General features: G+C 39.8%; 1 protein-coding gene and 1 long non-coding RNA gene across 7 annotated transcripts in view; one reads left to right on the forward strand and one right to left on the reverse strand.

The window, feature by feature from the left end:
• The window catches only part of ATP2B2 (ATPase plasma membrane Ca2+ transporting 2), a 563,074-nt gene that overhangs the window by 245,595 nt on the left and 293,493 nt on the right, over positions 1–23,986 (forward strand). The gene's annotated exons all lie outside the window — the stretch shown is intronic.
• Positions 15,072–21,631, reverse strand: LOC120368584. Its single transcript, XR_005582658.1, has 3 exons — positions 21,481–21,631; positions 19,767–19,876; positions 15,072–15,205 (listed from the first exon to the last, which is right to left on the reverse strand). It is a non-coding gene; the product is annotated as an uncharacterized LOC120368584 (long non-coding RNA).

Raw genomic sequence — 23,986 nt, forward strand, 5'->3', positions numbered from 1 at the left:
ATATTTATTTAATACATGCAGAGAGGGCTTTGTATACTGGGAATCTATCTAGTTGGAGATAAAAGTCAAACTTCAAAGGGATAGTGATAGGTCAAACTTTAAATATATTTTTAAAAATAGAGCCTCATCCATTCTACTAAAACTTACTTGTATTCCTCTTCAGTGTCATTTGCATTCAACACTATTAATATGACATTCTATAGGATCTTCCTTTGCTATGGAATGAAGGAAACAATCAAAATGGAGTTTGTTCATATAGACATGAGTTTCACATGCATACACCTCTAATAGTAATAGGATTGAGAGCCCAGAATATTGCCAAGATGGTTGTATACATTTTCAGAGGGTAAAATCACCCCATCCCATGGAGTTTTCTTTCTTGCAATGAGTAACAAGTTACATCCTTGGATGCCACGGATCCCTTGAGGGCCATCTGTATTGAAGCAGCCCAAAGATTCAGCCAACCTACCTTCAGTGACACCATGCTGCATGAGCTTCCTCTACCAGTAGCCCCCTTCCCCTCCAGCCCCAAAATCCCCAAAGGACATTTTCACATTGCCTAAAGCTACAGATTCCCTGCAGGGCTTGTGAGGGAGGACACAGTATGCATGACCCCAGGCCACTTCCTCTCCATTAAAAGATCCATGAACTTTGGTTGGTGAGGATCCCGTGCATGGCTATGTGAGAGCTGTGGTGGTTACTCTCCATGCACAGATCTATGGAGCAAGTACCACCTCAATATTGCACCACTGAATTTATTTTCATGGCATATTGAGTAAGTGTAAGAGCTGGCAGAAAATTGTCATCTGAAAGCTGACACTTGACATTTCACCATATTAAAATGTATCTTACCTGAGTCCATTTGCCTGCATGATATCATATTAGGAAGGTTATAAGGTGTAGTTAGTGAATAATTTTGTCTGCTACACCTTTCCCATATTGATATTTGATTTAGTGCCTACACACTGCTAGGAAGAGCCACTTAAACTCAAAGTGGCTGTTTGAGGCTTGGTTTAAAGCCTTTGAAACGATGGCACCTAAGTTAGACAATGCAAATAAAACTCAACCCTTGTTGATACTGTTGTACATACCCTTTCTTGTGCTTTTTGAATTCTGATTATTAAATATCTAACCTCATCTATTAATGCTAAAATAGAGTTTGACAGAGCATACTGATAAATATAGTAAGGTTTGCCAAGTGAGCATATAATATATTTTGTCAGTTACATGTCTTCTTTAGACTCTTCTTTACGTTTTCATTGATCTTGTGTTTCCTAACTGTAGATGTGTTTGGTCCTTGTTCTCATTGTTCTTAAGGAATTTCTTGCAATAAAGTATGGTTTTGTTGTATTGGAAAGCTACTATTTAGGCTTTTTTGAAAAGCCTATGAAAACACTTTCTGTGGGGAAAATACAAATATGTCCCTGCTTGAGCTCAAATTAATTTTCATTAAAATATTTTAAATAGATTTTCATAACATGGTGTTTCAAAAATCAAGGAGCACCCAGCTATCTATCAGTGTACAAGACAACATTTGAACCAGTTGAACAGCTCTGTGTTGATAGTTGTATAACTTTCCATGGAATTTGAGTCTGTGAGGCCACCTCAAGCGTAATGATACCTTACGCAGGAGGAAAGACTGCTGTTACCATGTGCTGAGTTAGCTGGAAGAATATCAAATGCATTCCTTCTAGAAATTAATATGTAAATGCATTTAATTTATCATTTTAGGTAGTGTGCGCTAATATATGTTATGCAAGACATTTTTCTTCAGAGAACAGCAAAACTGTCCATTCCTTTTAAATAGTAATTACTATATTAATTATTTAAGTGAGAAATCATGTGAGACAGTTTTTCAGAGGTAAGATCCTGAAATGTAAAAGCAAATGTGTCTTTAATACTGATGCGTGTTACCTTGTTCACTTCTACATCCATCTAGAGAAGCAGCTGTTGCCTTGGTAATATCTGTGCTGTCATGTCTGAAGCAGCACCTCCAAGAGATGTTACATTTTAGTGATGGTGTTACAGCACCAGAGAATAAGCTTGTCGGGTGCTGTAAAGTAATTATCTGATGTATCAGTCTTTTAGAAATGGGGCTGGTGCAAACTGAACCCATTTAAGACCCAGACTTTAAAGACTGAGTCAATGGCACCTGGATTTTAATTCCCTCTGGATTTAATAATCAAAACTAAAATCACCCCATTTTCTAGCAGCGTCTCTTCTGTAAAAAGACTATGATAAACAAAGAATCAATGTGCATTTTAACCATATATTCATTTTCAGAAGCCAGCTTTCATGTTATGGTAACTATCCTCTTGCTAAGGTATAATGTAATGTTTATCTTGCACCTCCCTCCCCACTGTTTTTGTTTTCAAATGGGTCGTTGTTATACAGCAGATATAAATTGACAGTGGCTGCTGAACAAGTGTGGGTTCATTTCATTATTAGTTATGACAATCCAGTAAAGCCTTACATAATGTTATTAAAATATTCAAACAGAGTCACTAAGGAGCAAAAACCAACAGCGTAACAAAACGGGCCAATTATTTGGTGCCACAAAAGAGAGAGACCAACAAACAAAGCTAGCAAAGCCAGACCAGAGACTTACAGTATATAACCAGTGGAGACACTCCGGCCTGTTTCTGTTAAACTATGGTCACATGAGTTTTCCATCAGTTCTAAATCCTTTCAAAGGTTCTCTGAATGATTAGATGTTAGTACAGTAACGTAAGTTAAAGTATTTAAATAAAAATTATTTTAATGCAGAAGTTTAGTATTGAACCAGACTGATTTACGAAAATTTAAAAACTTCAAACTGAGAAATAAGTGGAAGCTAGACATTTGTACAGCAATTGAAATTGCCACAGAATGGGAAGGAATGCTCCTAGGAACACATTGATGCAAAATTTAGAAAAATATAAGGCAACAGTGGAAGAGAAGGAGATAACTGTAACAAGGTTAGCATAAAAAACCAGAAGATGGATTATACAACAGAAAGAGTCATGAACACAGTGAAGTATTTCAATGAACGCTGTATGTACCGTTCTGGTTTTTAGTGTCAGGGAAACAAATGTTGGCTGCTAAAAATTTTTTGTGGTGAAAGCTGACACACCACAAATGGTGACAAAAAAAGAGCAAATGGAAGATTATGAAAGGGAATAAATTAGTAATTCATAGGCTGAGTTTTAATTGTGCCTGTTTTTTGTTTGAATTTGCTGAAAGTTTGACAGTTTCTATGCAGGATTATAGGTTTTTTTAACATCAAGATTAATGTAAAAGTCTACTGGATACTTAAATTTTTGAGGACCATTTTACACAGCTGTTCTAGATTAATTTTAAGTACTGGGGTGACTTTCTGCAAATTGTGTGATATTTTAATTAAAATACTTGCTCCAGAACCCAAGAGTAGCATCTCAAAGACAGTGAAAGATATGCCCAAGCATGTTTTCCTTACGAATTGCTGTATTAATTAACTCATTCCTTTCCTTTGTGTTTTTAGAAAAACATTTTTATTTCATGTCTATTTGCCAACACACATGCAGGATTCAGACTTGATGTTCATATCCAACCCCTGATTTGTGTATGTACATACATGTATCTAAAAGAAAAGCAGGGTTTTAAACAATGAAATCCAGTTTCTTTTGCTGCCAAAGCCCTTCCCGGCTAGCATAGTTAGGTAAAGTCAGATCCTTCATGTGTCCTAGCCTTTTGACATACTAAACTTTTATTTTCTGGGACAAGTAGAGAAAGAAACTAACTTTTAAATACGTTTAACTTTGTTCACATTATCATATGCAGTATGTAGGAACTTTTTGTGCCTAAATAGAGCATATATTGCCTTCAGATTTTTCTGTGACTACTTTAATAGATAAATTGATTGATTGCCCCCCGCCTTCACCTCCAGTTATAACAAACCATCTTCTAACAGTCTCTTTAGGCCCCTACTTCTACCCCACCTAAGAAAGAAGTTGTACTTTGCATCATGTCCAGAAGGTTTTAAAAGTCTGAGCTCTAGTGTAGCAAGTGGGGGAAAGCACGTTCCCAAGTCAACTGGACCTCACGGAGGATGTCCTGCCAGCAGCGCTTCTAAACAGAGGGAACTCCAATTTGAGCATTTCTGCTCATCAGAACTGAAGTATCCTATGCCCATTTACTGCTCCTGCTTTTCCTTGTTCAGATGCCACACAGACCCAAGGGTGGGATTCACTGGGGCACATAGGCATTTAACTACCACTGGAGATGACTAACTGCAACATTTAGGCCCTGTTTGCATTCACAGAACCCCTGCTCATCTGCCATCTAATGTTGTAAGTGCCTAAAGTTCCTGAATTCCTAAGTTTCCTCTGTTAAAGTCCCCTAGGTGCCTAACTTTTGGCAGCTGAGCATGTGCACTGAGTCCTGAAACTGCCCAACAGTTTGGCACCTAAGTCACTCCTAAGCCCCAGTGAGATTCACAAACTAGGAGTCCCCCCCCCATGCTGCTTTTGGGGCCCAATTTGATAGGTGTGCTCAGAGCACATCTAAATCAACACAACACCATGATTATAATCTTTAGCTTAGTGGTTGGAGCATTCTTCCAGTATGTGCGAGACCAGGGTTCAGTTCCTCCCTCTGCCTGCTTCGTGGTGCAGGGAGTTGAACTTGGGTATCCCATCTCCCCAGACAGTGCCCAAACCACAGGGCAATAGGATTTTTGGGGCGGGGCAGGAGTGTCACTCAGTCTCTCCTGTTGAAACTGTTCCATGGTGTAAAATAGTTAAATATTCATTGGGCCAGACAGAGGGTTAGAATGACTTTATAGAGCTCTCACCTAGGAGGTGGGAGACTGAGGTTCCAGTCTTCCTGTGCCAATGAATGTTTAATTATCTATACACAGTGGAACAGCTGAGTGTTGGGTGCCGAAGCCCCCTTTGTGAAAACTACCACAAGTCTGTTGGAATTGTCTGGACATTTAGCAGTTATCCAAAACTAAATTAAGTTCCTTTGAAAATCCCTAACATCCTTCAGTGTGAAAATGGAGCTGAATTCATTGGGAACAAAGGGGCCAATGCTCTCCTATGTAGGTTACTGCTGCCTACAGACTATTTATGTCAGAGGGTTGAAAGTTTGACCCCAAAACCCACAGGTGCTGGAGGCAAGAGCCATCTGGTTGGGTGCCCTGTTTTTTTTTTCTGCAGCTGGACTTTTCCCAGCCACCTTTTGAACTCATGGCAATATAGGCCTGATCTCTGCTGATGGATTCTCCTGCCGGGTTCTACCCTGCAAAAGTTGAACCCCTGTAAGATGATAATGACCCAGGCAGCATTAATTTGTGCTAGGTTTCCCTATGGGATTGTGGGTGGAAACGATGCAGTGTATAGCATCCATTTTTCCAGCCCTGCTACCTCTAGAAGGAGGCAAGAGAAAAGGGTAGAGGGGTATACAGTGGAGTTGCCACTTATCCTGCTGTATCTTCCTAGCCTAGATCATTGGATTGTGCTTCCCTTCCATTCATCACACTGGAAAGGAGAAATCGGACTATTACTGTTCATCTGGCTCTTCCCACATGCATTCTGTGGAGAAACTCTGGATCCGACCCAAGGTGATATTGGGAAAGAAGTCAGAGTAGACATGACACTTGCATGACATCTGATAACAGTTAAAGAAATGCTCAGGAAGAAGACTATGCATAGGGAACTTGCATAGTGCATGCAGTTTAGAATACACAGATGGCACCCCTGGGATAGGAATATACAGCATTTGTGTGAGTAGTGCTCACAGTTGGTAATAATACATGTAGGAATTTGATGCTGCTCAGAATCCCAATGAGTCTGTGGGGCAAATTATACCCCGATATACATGCTTTCAACTTCCACTGACCATTAGCACTTGCTTAAATTTATGAATGGGGCTGAGTGGAACCTATGACATTTCCCTCAAGGACACTCCCTGCTTAGGGTATTGGCACCGTTAGTACCATCTGTAGGAGCTTTACAGTAACTGCGACTGCTTCACTGGAGATGTAAAACCCGTGTTTAAACACTCAGCACATCTCGAGTGTATTTTGTGAAATTAAAACTTCTCAAGCTGTGCAATACTTGCCACTTGCCCCAGTGACCCTTTCCTCAGGCAGTGTTAACACCTCTAGTGGGACAGAACATTTAAAAATTGCAGTATGAGAAATGTTACACCTAACACACACAAATAACAGCAGAAGAAAATTAACTTCTATAAAGCCCATGTAAACCATTTCAATATTGTTTCCAGAAGCTAAATCCATCTCTTAGCTCAGGATCAGCAGCAATCTGATACAAAAAGGCTGGCTTTTCCAGGAGTTCAAAGAATATAAGTACACCTTCACACAGAAATAGGGAACACAGCAGGAAACCAACAGGACATAGTTACGATTCATTGTTTACACTTGTCTCTACTTCCTAAACAGCCCAGTCTTAACTGATAATGATGTGTTGTCTAGGATGAGTCTCATGGGGTTGCTTTTATGTGTAATGTCTCAGGCCAGTCTGTCAGTACATAGTATCTTATTTCAGTCTCACATATTCTTGGGAGGCTAATGACTGGCAATTTTCTTGAGCTAGACTAGGGAGATTGCATCATATTGCAAAGGAGCTGATATATTGTGTGTATCCCACTGTTCTTAGCAAGCACCAGAACAGAGCCCTCCCAACTGGACATAAAAAAATTCTGAGAAACCCTCATGCCTGCTATTTTCTCACCCACTGTTTATTCTCCGATCAATCCCTTCTGGATTTCAGCATGGCATTTTCTTTGGTCAGACCTTTGGCTTTGGTATCTGAGAAGTTCAAAATTAGAGGCCACTCCACTGGTCACGATTTGTTGTGAGTCCAGTCACTCAAATGTATATTCTGTCCCAGAGCCCACTGCCTCATGGGACAGCAAATTTGATTAATAACTGAAATCAGTATCCCTCAACCTCATAGCCTGTTGAAGCTCTTGTATGTGTTAATGTTTGGAGGATGGATATCTGCTGATGCATTTTGGATAACCAACAGGGATTTGAACAAGAAAGTGTATTTCAACATTGAATTTCTATCCTTTGGCATTATTTAAAAGTGGGGTCACAAATATTCAACTGCAGCAGGCTGAATTAGTATTTGAAAATTCCCATAATGTGGAATTTAATTACAGATTGAACTGAAATCTATATACTCATTGTAAATACCTCACGATGCCAGTTAACTGAAGGTCTATGCTAGCAATCTAGTTCCTAATTTGGAGTTAGGAAGTGAGAGGGTATTTTTGGCTTCTGTCTCTAGCTCCAAGTACAAGCTTGTTTTCTCTCCCTGTTCCTCCAAAAAAGGCATCACAGTGATAAATTTAAAATTTGAGTTGTGTATAAAGTTGGCGAGATTAGCATTTGTAAAATTGTATTTGACATCCAGTGTTCTTTTGTTGATGTGATAAGTGGATTTCTCTGAGTCATGCAGCATGAATACATTTATGACCCATGTAAATTAGCTATTGTTCCCCGTATAAATGATTTTTTTACTTAAGTATTAAAGCATTGGATATTATAGGAACTGAGTTATCATGCTCCACTATTGCATCCAAAGCAGCAAAATTTCTACCAGTGAGGAATTAGTACCTATCCACAACACATTTCAAATTGTGACCACATTATTATGATTAATCATGTTTATTATGGTAGTTCCTAAGGACCAGCCAGCAGTGGGGCCTGATTGTGGTAGGTACTGTACAGAGAGCAATAGACAGTGCCTACTCTGAAGAGCTACTGTCTAAACAGACAAGACAGACACAAGGTAAGGGAAAGAGGAGGACATACAAGCAGGCTGAACAATGTGGTGGTGACAAACGCTGTGTTAGTTCTGTTCTTTTTGGTGGTGTGTGGAGAGGGGCCTGGATGTAGTTGGGAGGAGATCAGCTAGATGGAAAGAAAAGGGAAGGCAAGACGTAAAGGGGATGGGGCAGGGGAGGAGTGGGTACAAGGGGCAGGTGTGGAATGAAGCTGAGATGTTGAGGGTGGGGGAGGGTTGGAGCAAACATCCAGTCAGCACAGGGCAGAGTAAGTCCAGTCAAAACTAGATAGTTCTCTCCATGTCCGGAGGTCCTTGCTTTGGCAGCTTCTGCTCCTACTGGATACAAAGTTGCTGGTTACTCACTGTTATCCTCCAATGCCACATGGTGGAGGGGGAAGGGAAGGTGCCACCCAGGTTGTAGTTTGCTCAGAATAGGGGGGTGTCTTCCCTGCACAGCTTTGGGTTCAGGGGGTAAATCCAGGCCATGCACTCTTGTCTAGATGAGAGATTAGCACCTGGAATGTTCTAGGTTCATAGGGTAGGATTTATCCAACGGTCTTCCATTGACCCTCCTACGTCATTGGTCCATTGACCCTCCTACATCATTGGTCTACAATACCGATCATATATTGACAAAATGAGATCTGCATTTCTAATGATTTGGCAGGGTATCTGAATGCATTCTTGTCAGTTGTAGGTATTTTCTTTATCTTGATATGCTTGTATTATTTAGCTAGCAGAACGAAAATGTTCTTTCAGGTTACCCAAACATGCGCATCTCAGCTGAATGGCTTTTTTTTTTCAAAGTGATAAGATTTGATTGCTCATTTTGTGTCTGTTTTCAGCATGTCATGCCATTTGCTGACTGACTTTGGCTTTACTCACTTTGTTGTAGGAAACTAAACAAATAGTGCAAGGTGCACTTTCTCCACGGGGCTTTTAAAGTAAATATAAGCCAGCTCACCTGCTAGCTTGACATTTGAAATTATCTACTAAAAGGTTCTGTTTAGAATTGGGTATTACTTTAAATGAAATTTGGGTAAAGGAGAAAACTAGCAAGTGTCTCCTTGCTTGTTACATGAGACAATGTCAGAAGTTCTTTGAGGCTAGTGTTAATTTATTCATGTAATTATTCAGGCTGGTTTTTCCCACTCACTGATTATCTTACCTGCTCCTGGTCTGTCTTATGCATGGGCAGTGTGCTCTGAACTGAAGATGATATTAGGAAAACTGAATCACGGTTTCTTTTAGAGCAAATTATCTATGTTAGCTACTGCTTCTGTGCTTAAAAAATAAGGTAATTTCAAGCAACTTTAATTGGACATGTATGGTAGGTAGCATGAATGTGAGACAATATTTCAAAAATGTTTCTAAAGATTGTATTTGTTGTATTAATTGTTGAGCTTTGGCAGTGAGCTCAGCACTGTAATAAATGCCATAGTTCATCACTGCCCTGTTTTTTCACAGAAAGAATGCTGGTGGTATCTGATGACTTTCTCTTGTTTTATGCCTGTCTACTTTGATGAATCCATGTACGTTAAATATATGCAGACAATGCTGATTCTAGACCCATCAAATTCTCTGCTACTTTTCATCTTGTGTAGACTTGTAGATTTGTGATGATTATTAGGTAGATGTAGAATTTTACACCCATTTTGCACAGGTCTAAATGACTACTCAAGCTGTAAATCAGTAGATAATCAGGCCCAGCAAACTATGGTGGTGGTCTCCTTATGGTTTTTAGCTTACTGGTTAGGGGTTAAATTCCCCCATCTGATATGGAGCATGGATTTGAACTTGTTCTCACATATTGCAGGAGAGTACTCTAGTGACCAGGCTATGGGATATTCTGGTGAGGGTCTCTCTTAATCTGGCCTGCGGAATCTGTTCCACTTTGTATAAATAATTAATAATTAGAACAGGGACTTGAACTTGGGTCCCCCTTTCCCGAAGTGAGTGCCCTAATCATCGGTTTGATAGTATCATTCTCGTTTTATCTTTGGAGAAATGACTCTTCCTTGTCATTATAAATGGCTATGAATATATATAAATAATAAACCATAAATCCGGTGTCTTTATAAGACCATGATTTTTAGCATCTAGCAAAGTTATGAATTTAAACTCCCCGGCTCGTCTTCCGAAAGTGTTCTGCAGGTTTCCTTTGAAGATGAAGACTGATAGATCAGATATGAAGTGACTGCTTTGTTAAAAGTGTTCACCCACAGGTATTGCGGTGTTTTGTCTTTTATAATTTTCCTGTGTGAGTTCATTCAAGGGCATAGTGATTGTCTGGTTTCACCCACATAGTTGTTGTTGGGGCATTTAGTGCACACTGAAAATCATGGACTTAACAAGGAAACTGGAATGTATTACAGCAATATGTAACCCAGTAACCCCCATTTTTGTCCTATGACTGCAGGGGTTTTAATGGGCCACTTGACCTTGAATGGTCCTTTAGAAGACATAGTAACTGCTTATGCTAAACTATCTGTTCCATTTTGTATTTAGCCGCAAAGCTTGGACCTGGGGAAGAGCTCTGTGTAGCTCAAAAGCTTGTGTCTCTCACCAACAGCAGTTGGTCCACCAGAAGATCTGTTTGTAAGTACAGACCTAGAGAGGTGAGGCCAGGCAATTTCTATTTTACTACATCTTCGAGGGATGCTCTGCCTTCAGGGTTTCCACAAAGCCTCAAGCAGCTTCCCAGTGGCAGAACCCACGGGGAGTGAGGGAGGTAGAGCTTTCTCTAGTGCAACTCCCCACTGATAGGTGCAGCTTTACCTGTGGTATAAAATCTAGCCTATCTTGTGTAAGAGCTTATCTGTTTTCACTGATGCCATTGAAACAATCTGAAATAGTTTGTTAAACAGAAATTGCTAAGCTATCAGTGTGACTGAGGAAAAAAAAAAGAACCTCTCTCCAGAAACCCGTTGCCTTGTCCTTGCCTCAGGGCCAGCAAAATGGTATAGATTCTCCCATCCTTATTAGCAGCTCTAACTCAGAGGCCCATCCAAACTGTGGCTACATTAGCTGCATTGTGTGTCTCTGTTGTATCATAGGAATAGCTGGTTAGTTACAGCTGCTGCTGCTGCTGCTTCTCTAATAATAGAATTTTTAAATTTACCAGCTCTTACTTCCACTTCTCTCGTATGAAACTCTCTTAAAAAGTGCAGAGGCTTTTTTCCCCCCTATCGGTTGGGAGTCTGAGTCATTGGCTGTAGGTGCTGCTGTTACAAATCATAAGGTCCTGAGACCCAGAGGCAGTGCCACTCCTATGATTGTGCCTTTTGCACTGTAGTCTGATTCCTCCCTCTCCTAACCTCAGACAGGGCCACCCAGAGGATTCAGGGGGCCTGGGGCAAAGTGGGGCAGCTGCAGCACTTGTACTCACCTGGTGGCGGTCCGGGTCTTCGGCGGCAGGGGACCCTTCAGTCGTTCCACGTCTTCGGCAGCATTGAAGGCCCCCCCCGCTGCCGAAATGCCACTGAAGACCCGGACCGCTGCCGGGCCAGGGCTCACAGGGCCCCTGTGGGGCCCAGAGCTTGGGGCAAATTGCCGCACTTGCCCCCTCCTCTGGGCAGCCCTGACCTCAGAAGGTACAGTCTTTGCTAATCTCAGTGCAGTTAGGTGTAGTTCCTGTGCACAGCCAGCAAGAGAGGAGGAACACAAGAGCGCTAACCGAACTGAGCTAGCAGTATGAGAGCTGCCTCAATTCTTCACCCATCTAGTATGTGAGTGAACCCCAAATGCTGAGTAGAGGAGGAAAACAGGGCTATGTCCATTCCCTCACTGGAGAGCTGTCAAGCAACCAGGAAAGGGGGAGAAGAGCCTTCTCATCTCTTGCCACATTGCATCAGTGTCCAGCCTGCCTGCCTGCATCAAACTTCTTGGCTTGGACTCTCTCATATGAGAAATTGTCTCTCCAGCTACTAAAGACCAAACACCACTGGTCTGTGTTCTATGTGGCATTAATGTAGTGGAGACAGTTGTATGTCCACAATGTTGTAGATTGGAAAATTAAAGCTTAAATATCATATTTTGTTCTTAAGATTTAGGATGGACTCCCTTCTAGGCAATTCAGTTAGTTCTGCAGTTTAATCAAGTTTTTTTAAAATGTACTCTGTTTTTCTCCTAATTTAGAATCATTTCCACAAGTTAGCATTTGGGGTGGCAGATGGAGTGTCATGAATTTGCCTGTGGTTGCCCCATTTACTTCTTATCCAGTGCATAAGTTCTGAAATTTAAAGGAATGATGATGACTTTTAGAGCTGTTGTTTTATAATTGTATTGCACTCTGAAGTACTATTGCTGCAATGCTAGCTGCTAAAGAAACTGAAAGCAGCTGCAATGTATTCTGCTTTGTCAGGAGACTCACCACTGTGGCAGATCTCAGCATGGATGGTGAATGTTACCCATATTTGGCAACCTTCATCCTGTGATATTATACCCCTAACGAGGATAGCTTGAACACTGATCATCTGACTGATTTTCAGTGTACAAGAATATATTGCAGCAAATGAGGTTTTAACTTCTTGACTTTTAGCCATTGACACTTTTCTTTGCCTAACCAAAAATCACTTCTACTGGCAGGTGACTTATTTAGAAAGGTAAAAAGTAAAACTAGCACTGAAGAGGGGAAAGGTTTATTTGCCTTTTTTGCAAACCCAGAGAAGTCAGAATTCTTAACTTCCACTCTGAGACATTTCATGAGTAATTCCAATTACGGCATGTTTATATGTATTCCTTAACAACACAACAACAACAAAAAAGTCAAGCCACAAATATGGGATAAGGTTAGAAAATTATTCACGTGCTGAGGTGTGCTTACTGTGGGTGACCTGCTCTTTTTGTACACACCTTGTATGGTGACAATGAAGAACAGAGTCCTTTGTTCTATTGTTTTCTTAACCCAGTGAGTTTGAGCAGTTGCGTTCATCAGGTTCAAGGACGTTTTGACACAATTGACCTTTTCTCTTATTTCATCATGTACATGAACGTGACTAAGGAACAGTGTGCCTAGCTCTTGAGTTCCAAGCAAATAACTTTCAGGTTTAAGTTAAAAACGCATTGAAGGACAGCCAGAAGACAAGGTGCTAGTGGATTCTAGTTTTATCAGTACATCAAGTGGTCTAAATTTCTCCAAGAGCTTCAAAATAGAATTTAATCTGAATTCTACATTATGATTACCAGATTGATTTTGGAGAGGGATTAAGGAATCATCTGGTGTTTTGTTTCTACAATGAGGTTTTCCTAGATAAATGACAAATTAACTGGAATGCAAAACTTAATGCTAATGGGCTTCAAACCAAACTAACTAATGGGCTTCAAACAGAACATTTTATTTCCTTTAAGAAGGATATGTACGAAAAACCTACTTTTCTAATAAAATTAGGTTTACTGGGAAAAGGAACCACCACTAACATTTTAGTTCATTTTAACAATCTTAAAAATGTTATATAATGTCTGTTATACCTGAGGTCCTTAAAATTAGTGATCTTTAGGGTTCAAAGATATTAGTGCTTTATACATTTGTATGCAACTATTGTTATGGTCGCTGCAGATCCCCTTTGTTAGAGTCCACCTGTGTTGAGCTGTACTAACGGTTCTCGGTATTGTCTGTATTTTGTATGTTGTACCTATTCTAGATTTGTTGTATTGTTTGTTTTTAACTATGCATAAATCTGACTCAAAATATAAAACCATATACATCATTAAGGGAACTTCTCACAGATACTCCAAGCTGCATGTGAGGTCTGAGTCTCATTATGTTGCCTTCAACCTCAGGTATGTAAACCTTCAGCCTCAGGTACAAATGGATTACTTTTCTAGCTGGGGTTAATACCAAAAAGGTTTAATGCCATCCCAGCTCTCTTGAACCCCCTGAGGGCTATGAAACTGGGTTGAAAATCTCAGTCTGGATAGCAAGAATGGGATAAATTTCAAGTTGTTTATCTTGATCCATAAAGCCCTATGTATTTTAAGACCTGGGTATATTAGAAGCTACTCTCTTGTGTTGACCCAGCAGAAATCAGTTGCACTGGTCTCACTAACCATCCTCAGATTGAATTCGTCCCTATTTTACTGACCTTCAGAACAGACTGCAAGACTTGTCTATGTACTTTGTGGTGGCTTTCATGGGTTGAATTTCATTTGGTGTTGGCTATTAGTCAGTCACTGATATTTTAAAGGGATGTACCAAGAGGGGTGGTCAACAAATAAAAATGAATTTAAGCAACGTTTAGTATTTAGCAGTAAGAAAAAAATAAGTACAGGAAGAGTAAATTGTTCTTGTCTCCATGATCTTTAAATATGTCTCAATGTTACAGCTCCTTTACATTATCCATTATATCCCCTTTGCTGCTAGGCATATTTGTATCAGTTTTTGTGTGGACATAAATATACCAAAACATGAGTTAAGAACCCAGACCACAAACTATGGAAGTGAAATGTCATCCATGCCCTCAATGAAAGACTATTTTATCATTCATATAACATATTATACCCGAAGAGAAATACATAGTGTAACATTCAAGTTTTAGTGGGGTAACTATAATGACTTTGATATCTGTAGAGAGATCAGCTGGTTTTCTTTGAATGTTCTAGTCGCGCTTTTTTTAACCGTCACTGTGTAGCTGGAGTGGCCTTACCTTTGTAATATCAGATTGCAGAAGTCAATAAACTCAATTGTCTTATCCTCTTTTAAATGACCTACCTTAATGGAGTACAAAGAGTGAACATAATTCTTTAACTCACATGTATGCTCATATGTTTGCTATTAAATGCTGCATAAAAGCCAAGAGTAAGGTGGTATTAAAGCTCAAAGAAGATGAATGTTTAACAGCCATCTTAGGAGAGTGAAAGATTTAGCCTGGATTCCTTTATATATATATATATATATATATATATAATGTGTGTGTGTGTGTGTGTAGTGAAATGTCAGCAACTGTCTGAAATAATTAAAAACTGTTTTAGCACTAGCAACACACAAAGGCTCCTAAGGCCAAATCAGACTGCCCCCTTTCCCCCGCAACCATAGATGTTGTTTTAAATTCCCAATGTTAATCCTGTGTAACAATGATAGCAATGTGTGGCATGGGTTGCCGTGAGATGCTGGCAGTGCTTTCTACTATCCCAGTTCTCCCAAGGTACTGCTTCTGATACTAATGTTGATGCAACTAGCAGCTTAAAATCATTGGAGAGAAATCTATTTCCGCTTGCTGCACAGTGGTACCAACAATAATTTATTGTGGGCCTCAACCTTCCTGCAGTCTCTTGTTCTGCTGTTTTCTTCTTTGAATCCTCTGCTTTGCAGCTGCTACAAGGGACATCTCACCTTGCTGTGTGGGCACATTTAGTTGTTCCTTCAGGGATGATGCCAGCACTGCTCTCTTAGGCTTAGTGTACTGGACAAGAGTGATGTCTGGCAGCCTTCCCTGGAGAATAAATCAAGCAGTTTCACAAGGCCTCTTACAGTGGCAGCACAAATTGTTGCTAAATGGGAGATTTAAAATACACGGCCTGAACCTAGAACCCAACTCTGAATCCTAGGTTTCCTATGTGATGGATCATTGTGTTGTCACCATTTGATGAAACTGGCTTATTCATTACTTTTATCTCCAGCAACTTAACTAACATTCATCTGATCAGTCTCAGGCAGTTTATAATTTTGAATTTAAGGCACTCAGACAATACTTTCTTATATGAGCAGAATATTTTCCCATGAATAGATATTCAGATAGATATTAATACGTGTCACTGTGTCTCGCCTCTGCCAACTCTTTTGGAAGGGGCAGTCTTAATTTCTCTAAGGAGAATTCTCTGCAAGTTGCCCTTTATTTTGGTCATTTTCAGTTTTGAACAATTTTGTTTATGAAGATGTTCTCTGTGTCTTCAAATTCAATTTATTTTGTTTGAACTGATTGCAGGGTTTAGCTATCAAAGGTATCCTGTGTGAGTTTGTCACTTGGTTACATAAATCCTTAGCCAATGTTTCTTGTTGAATACAAATTTAAAAAAAATGCCTTTCAGTTTTTCTGCTGTAGCAGAAATTGGAACATGAACCTTTGGAATTTTGCTTCCTAAGCGGCTCCGACAATACCACAGTTGTGTGTACAAATTTATTTGTATGTACAGATGCTGGGTGAGATCTTTATCTCCACTCCAGCTCTTTACACCAGGTAAGAGGTCCATGTCAGCATAAAGGAGCCCTTTATCTGGCTGGATGAGGATTTCTCTAGTGCAGCAGCTCTGGAAGACTACTCCCTCCTGGGCCCCATTGTAGGGGACTTGCTTGTGATGGGGCTGCAGCAGACTGCACTGCAGATATTCCACGTAGCACTGCAACTCATAGGGCAGTTTGTGGAGGCTGCCATAACGAAGACATTCTCCCAGGTTCTAAGTTCCTGGAAAAGTTAAGGATCAGAAAAATGCAAAATTGCTTTAAGGCCACTATGGTTCCTGGTCCCCTTAGGCTTCAAGTTCTGTGCTGCCCCTCTTCGAGTGTTATATTGTGTTTAAAAAAATAATAATAATTTTCTACTAAATTTCCCCCCCAAAAGTTGTGTCATGCCACTTTATCTCCAGATTACATGGATATAGGAAATTTAAAATAATTGTTTTTGCTGCATGGTGCACTTCAGGATAGGATATTGCTGCACCCAAACTTCTTGCTAGTTACAGGTGTTCTCTTGAGAGGTGAGTTAAATTTTCACTATTGATCAGTGCTGTGGAAATTTGTCTGCATCTGAGGAGTAGGGGGAGTGCTACAATTTAATGTAGTGCTGTGAGAGGACTGTTCAAGTGCGTTATGAATAACAAGTATAATGTGTTTTCTCACCTATCTGTAATTCCTTGTGGATATTTGATCATAGCTTCTAAAACACCACACAATTTGGCATAGTGCTGATAAATTTTTTGTATTGATCAGCTGATAGTTAGTAAAAGATATTTCACATTTAGTATTAACAGTTGCCCAATAAATATACTTCAATAGCCAATTATTTAGATGTGATTCTATAACAACGTGGTATAGGGTTAAAATTTCAATGCAAAAATTCAGATAGATTAGGCATGTTTTTTTATAATGCAGAGTTTTTCTGCATCCTACAATGTATGCCTGATTAGGGGCAAAGCAATGTATTCATTTACAACATCTATGAAATGGGATTTTTCACTGGCATATTCTTGTGTCTGAGATATGAAACTGAAAAGGAGCTATAAGCTATTTTCCCTTTCCTGAGCACTTGATGTAGTTGTGAAAACATTTCCTGCTTTTATTGTTTTGGGTATTTGAACATTTCTATTCCAGATGCAGAATTCAGCACACTGCTTTTGCTCCCTGATTTTCCTGCATCTTGGCTTATTCCTACACTCAATCCAAAATAGTCAATGCTAACTTCCAAGGCCTTATCCTCCCACAATTCCCTATTCAGATCCCTTCATTGGCTTCCGTCATCTTTTGAATCAGCTTCATGCATCTTGCCATCAGCTATGTCTACTCAACTGCAGCTGCCTGGATGTCTGTCCTTTCTTCCTACTCCACATCTTTTCTCTGCTCCCTGCAGGTCTTCCTAACATCTCTCCTCCTCTGTGGGGCTCCATGCTGGCCTTAGGTTTGGAGCATGGTTCCCGTTGTACTGAATCACCACCTCTTTTCATTCAAAGGTCACCTTAAAAAGACATGTCTGTACATCGCTATCACTGAAGGTTTTTAATAACGGGTTAGACAAACACCAGTCAGGGATGGTCTACGTACCCTTGTCAGCCCTACGTTTGTGGGATTCTATAATTACTCTGGGACAGGTTTTTATTTGGTCAACTCACATTGAGTTGGATGTGTTTTGAGTTGTCTTAGTTCTGCCCCAAATCTCTCTCTCTGTCTTCCTTGATATAACCGTATTGCCATGCAGACTGATGGCACTGAATTTAACAGTATTTGCACAGCTGGTTGATTATGATTTCATTAAATACAAAATCCTGGGATCAGATTAAATCTTGATGATTAAAGATAAATACTCCAGCATCACTATGGGTAGGTTTACACTTACCTTCCCCGTCGACGCGGTGAGTTCGACTTCACGGAGTTCGAACTATCGCGTCTGATCTAGACGCGATAGTTCGAACTCCGGTAGTGCCGCGGTTGACTCTGGTACTCCACCACTGCAAACGGTGGTGGTGGAGTCGACGGGGGAGCCGCGGAGTTCGACCCCGCCGCGTCTGGATGGGTGAGTAGGTCGAACTAGGGTACTTCGAATTCAGCTATGTTATTCACGTAGCTGAATTTGCGTACCCTAGTTCGACCCCCCTTCTTAGTGTGGACCAGCCCTATGAGTAAAGCTTACATTAGACACTAAACAAAAACAATGTAATTAATCCATTCATCTAGACTGTCTCCTATCTCTGTTTGTTGCCAATTTCCAATTGATACTATTAAAAGGCTAGCATTTATTTTCCAACTTTTGCCTTTGTAGCTTACTAAAGGACTTTATATATAGCATTTACAATAAAACATCAGCTTTTAGCAAAAGTTTTCACACTGTTACGTGAGATCATTATGTAGTTTCTTTAAGTATAAGGAATAGACTCTGGATTCATGAATCTTTGAAAGACAATACTAAGTCCACCTGGTCTGGTAACTACCACCACTGACCTACTGGTTTGCCCTTATCCTATGCATGTCTGTTGTTGTGCACGTTATTAGCCATCTGTTCAAAACCTTTTCTATTGTTCTCACCTATACCCCCAAAAGTCATTTACCTTTCAGTGTCAGTGATTCCTACTCAAGACTTCAGAGAAGGGGATAGGGCAAGGTTTTCAAATGATATCGCTGTCTTCCTTTGAGAGGGAGAGAGGTTCCGTCATTTTAAAAAGTGTGTGATCCAGGGGCTTAGGGTGTAGGATTAGGGGGTCAAACTCTGCTATTATTCTCAGCTCTGCCAATAGCTCATTGTGTGACCTTAGACTCACCCAGTCTGGAAAAATGTGATTAGTGCTCATCTAGCTTTGTAAAACACTTTGAGGTCTATGGATGAGTCTATATGAGTGACTTAGTAGCGTCTATGATGCAGATAGGTATATTACTCCTGTGTTAAACCACCTTCTTAATATTTTACCAAAGGGGTTGTGTGCGTGTCTGCCAAAAGCTAAGAACTAGCTAGTTGTTATGGTTATTGTGAGATGTTTGTACAGTAAATGATTTTAGAATTATGTAACACGTGAGAGATTGGATTTCAAAACTGTTGAAGTAAAACTTGTCACCTGAGATGAGAAGGGCCTCAGAGCTATCTCAATCAACACTGAGAACAATGGACATCCATGGAGACAGCCTATGTTTATTGTCTGAACTAGATGCAGGCTGGAGACTGTTACAAAAGACAAATGAACTCCAGGAGAGCTGTTGGAGGGGGGAGGGGGCAGGGCCTGGGAAAAGAGACAATAGCCTGTGACTATATAAGAGCAGGAAAAAATAGCCCAAATGATTATCCATTACAGGATGAGACTCTGTGTCAGTGAGGTGTGAGAGTTTCATGAAACGTGGATCCCAGCTTTCTGGACTATATTAGCACTGTAAGAAATAACCTTTGGATGAGAAATAACTTATTAGACAGGAAAGCAACTTGTTAATAAGTATGGGCTACAGATTGTGTCTTGTATTTTTCTTTTACCTGTAACCATATGTTTCCAAATCATTTACTTGCTTTTCTTTGAATCTTTATCTCAAGCTCTGTTAAATAACTTCAGTCTGGATTTACTGTAAACCAAATGTGCCTTGAGCCATGGTGAAACCAGTGGTCTGGGGTGCACTGCTTCCATGTAGGATCAGTGTACATTTATGTCACAGAGATTCATTGTTCAACTAACGTTATGGATTCTACATTAATAGACTTTGTTAAAAGAAAATATAGATTACTGAGTAAAGAAAACATGAAGGTGGATAAATGTGGAGCAGGTAGCATAATGAAGTAGTGTAGTCATCATTTTTATTTTAAAACTTACCATACTTCTCACTAGCTGAAGTCTGTCTTCTCCCATTTTAGCCATTAGGAAACATGATTAAGTCTTCTCTAGATGAATCTCTTTTTTTAAGAGCTACACACAATAAATATCTGGAATAGCAATTTGTAGAAAGAGAATTCACTGAACCAGAAGTCACTACAGCAGAAGCAAGTTACACCAAAATGGAGTGTGTGGGGCCATCATACAACCACCTTTTGCCGTGTTCTTTACACAGTAATATTTACACTGAGAAACTCAGTACTCCCATTACAATATGTGCTCCAAGACAAAATAATGGACCTCCTGTATATTATCTCAAAAAAGTTTACAAGGGTAGAATTGCAACCAAAAGAGAGGTTGATTTTAAGAAAGGTGAGCTTAATAACTCCTATCCATAGTACTAGGAACAGACTGAAAAACTTTATGTATATCAGGGGTCGGCAACCTTTCAGAAGAGGTGTGCCGAGTCTTCATTTAGTCACTCTGGTTTAAGGTTTTGCGTACCAGAAATACTTTTTAACGTTTTTAGACAGTCTCTTTCTATAAGTCTATAATATATAACTAAACTATTGTTGTATATAAAGTAAATATGGTTTTTTAAAATGTTTAAGAAGCTTCATTTAAAATTAAATTAAAATGCAGAGCCCCCGGGACTGGTGGCCAGGACCTGGGCAGTGTGAGTGCCACTGAAAATCAGCTCAGGTGCCGCTTTTGGCATGTATGCCATAGGTTGTCTACCCTTGATGTATATATACCCAGAAACTGCAATAAGAACATTTTATATGGACATCTGTTATCAGGATGCAGTGAGAAGAATATAACAAGTGCTGGAATGTCTGTAGTCAGTGAATTAAAAAACAAACGCAATATGAATCCTGTGTGAAATTTTATGGCCTATATTATGCAGGAGGTTGTTTTAGTCTTAAAATCTATGAATCTATTATGGTCAGCATAAAGTGATCTCAGCTATTTTTCTCCAAAGGCAAACACTTTATATTTTATTTAATATTTCAGCAACTAACTAAGGTGACTTGGCCAGCAGAGTTAATTAATGAACATGTCCCAGTCCTTTGAGAGGCAAATGCCTGACATTATATTTAATATTAAGCCAGTATGTGTAAGTAAGGTGAGCTGGCAAGCAAAGTTAATTAATATATTCATTCAGTTTATCAAAGGTTACAGCCTTACTATACAGCTCATACTGAGCTGGGAATGTTTACCAGGAGAAGACAGCAGCAACTTTAGCTGTTGGCAAATAATAATAATAGTAGTAATGATGATGATGATGATGACCAGCTTCTATTTTGCTGAAGAGGAAAGGGACTCAGCTACATAAAGGTTCAAGTTGATAGCTCATCTTGCAGTACAATGAATTTAGTTCCTCCGTAGAAGGAACTTGCATTAGCTTGATGTTAAGAGAAAATTGTATCACCACAGGGAATGCTGTACATTCACAACTACTGACACAGCTTTTGGTGATGAGCCCGACAGCAACTAACAGTACAAGTTTATAAGACAAAGCATGAATCCCTTTAAATGTTTGATTTGAAATGGGTAGTAGCATTGATAACTTCTTATGTATTGTAGTAACTGCTTCTTCCCCACCAAGCCTTTATCTGTGGAGTTTCTCATGGGAGGAGATGATCTAGACCCATATTTTTAGATCTAGTGGTTGTTGCCATTAAAAAGGCCAGCTGTTACTACACAATAGTACCTGAGATAGCAAATAGTCTATTGACATCCCTTTTTGGTAAGTAGGTAATTTCTCTTCAACTATGCAATCAAAATTTGTCACCCAAGTGTCTACACATATTCCTTCTTCCACATAATCTATTCTTTTTTGGAGGAGGGTGTGAAGAAGCATCATGCCAGAGAAATGCGTATTCTGAGGTTTGGCCCTTGCATAGAATGGAATTGGCTTTTTGAAGTCATAAATGCCACCCTGACATCATTTGGAGTGTTGACACCTTTATTTATTTTAATCATAAGAAAAAAGAATCGTAATGCCCCATTTGCCTTTTTAAAGTATGAAACCTTTGCTAGGCCAACAGAGTCTCTGGGTGAACTTTCTGGAACTCTGCAATGCTCCATTCAAAGGCATGAGTCTCACTAGTGTGTGGTGAAATGGCTTTTGCTCAATTTCCGATGATTTCAGTCTGGAGGAGATCTTCTAAGTCTAATTGTGTTTTTGACCAATAAGACTGCTTTTGTGAGATTTATTCACTGGCATTTTATGGTTTGTGTTCCACATGTATTAAAATACATGTACAATTTTACATTAATTTCATCTCAAGTGTAAAATGTACACGAGTTAAATTTTTTACTTCACCCAATGAAACGTTAACTTTCAAATTCTTCAGATACTTGTGATAAATCGAATAATTTTAGAAACTTTACCATAATATATTTGTTGGCTCAGCAAATTAGTACTTATATAATTTTGATCAAAGCTACTAAGATTTTTCTGTGTTTGATCTTCTGACAGTAAACATCAGAGTCTTTACTGGCTGCAATAATAGTCTTGAAAATAAAATTATCGGATCACTTAATAACCGTGGAAGTTATTGAGGGCCAAAATTGGTAACAGAATTGAAGAGAAACTCTTTGAAGTCAGATAAACAGTGAAATCTTCTCAAAAGAAAATAGACTACTTCACACTCTTCAGCTGACTGAAAACCTGGAAATAGCCCACAATGGTTGATTTCATAGCTGGCCCAGTGATAAGGACGAAAGCCAATTTTGAGTAACTAAAATGTTGCACTGGGATGAGAAACATGAGCCAGTCCTCTTGAAGGACATGGGATATTCAGGAATGCATATCAGCAAGTTATTGGTCCTGAAATGAGCATAATAGGTAGGAACATCAGGTTTTAGGGAGAGAAAGGTCTTTGAAAATGAGGGCATGACAGCAAAGGAAGATCTAGTTTTAAAAGCATACCATGACCTTATGTTTAGATATAGGAAGTTATATTATTTTTGTTATCTCAGGAAGTACTTTCCTAGTACGATGTCAGAGGGTTATTTGTTAAAACCAAAGATCATGTACTGCACATATATCCAGCTGCTGTGGGACTCTGAATGGGGGGAATGCCTCTAACACCAGTAGTTCCCAAACTTGTTCTGCCGCTTGTTCAGGGAAAGGCCCTGGCGGGCCGGGCTGGTTTGTGTACCTGCCATGTCCGGCCGATTGCGGCTCCCAGTGGCCACGGTTCGCTGCTCCAGGCCAATGGGAGCTGCTGGAAGCGGCGCCGGCCGAGGGACATACTGGCCACCGCTTCCAGCAGCTCCCATTGACCTGGAGCAGCGAACTGCGGCCACTGGGAGCCATGATCGGCCGAACCTGCGGATGTGGCAGGTACACAAACCAACCCGGCCTGCCAGGGGCTTTCCCCGCACAAGTGGCGGAACAAGTTTGGGAACCAGTGCTCTAACACAGTCCAAATATATATTTAATGCAATAGTCATGTTGGTCCTGTTGTATGGTGTGACATTTGCCACTAAATTGAAACACTATTCCATGACTTAACTCTAAATATCTTTTTTTATTCAGCTCCCCAGTAGGTGAAATATTTTAGTGCAGCTGTAGTTCTCTCCTTTTCACCCAGAGGATAGAGTGTCTACCCCTGAGATGAACTAATTGCTGTTAACAAGGTGCTGAATGCCTTGTAGTCCCATTGAAGTTGCTAGCAGTTGAAGGCACTCATTACTTTGCAGGATTGGACCCCGAGGAAATACAAAAATATGTTCAACTTCACACAGCTTAACATGTTTTTCCTTTAAGCTTGCTATAAATTTGCACATTTTGTGTTCACCTGAACAGTGTAAGATTTCAGAAAAGCTTTTAAAAGATTACATATTTAGCTCCATTTAGTGCAGTTGTGTTCCATAGTCATATTGGCTTTTAGCTATATTTACCTGACTTTAGGCCCTTGAGTAATGTGCCAGGTAGTTGCATTTTTAAGAAACCTGTGTTGTGGCATGTCCAATCACAGGGATGTTTAATTTAGGCCCACAATTCAGCAGAACACTGAAACACATGTTATAAGTCTCATAGACTTTAGTGCAATCCAAACATTGCATTTTTATGGTGAAGAGGAATTCAGTATCGGTGTTAGGATTTAGATTGTATTTCACAGATGATTCCTGTTCCACTGATGGGTCAAACCAATTCTGGATCTGAACATCCCTGAACTTTCGAGCTGTGCATTTTCCAAATCCTG

The sequence above is a fragment of the Mauremys reevesii genome, linkage group 7, assembly GCF_016161935.1.
Source record: "Mauremys reevesii isolate NIE-2019 linkage group 7, ASM1616193v1, whole genome shotgun sequence".
Classification (NCBI taxonomy): Eukaryota; Metazoa; Chordata; order Testudines; family Geoemydidae; genus Mauremys; species Mauremys reevesii.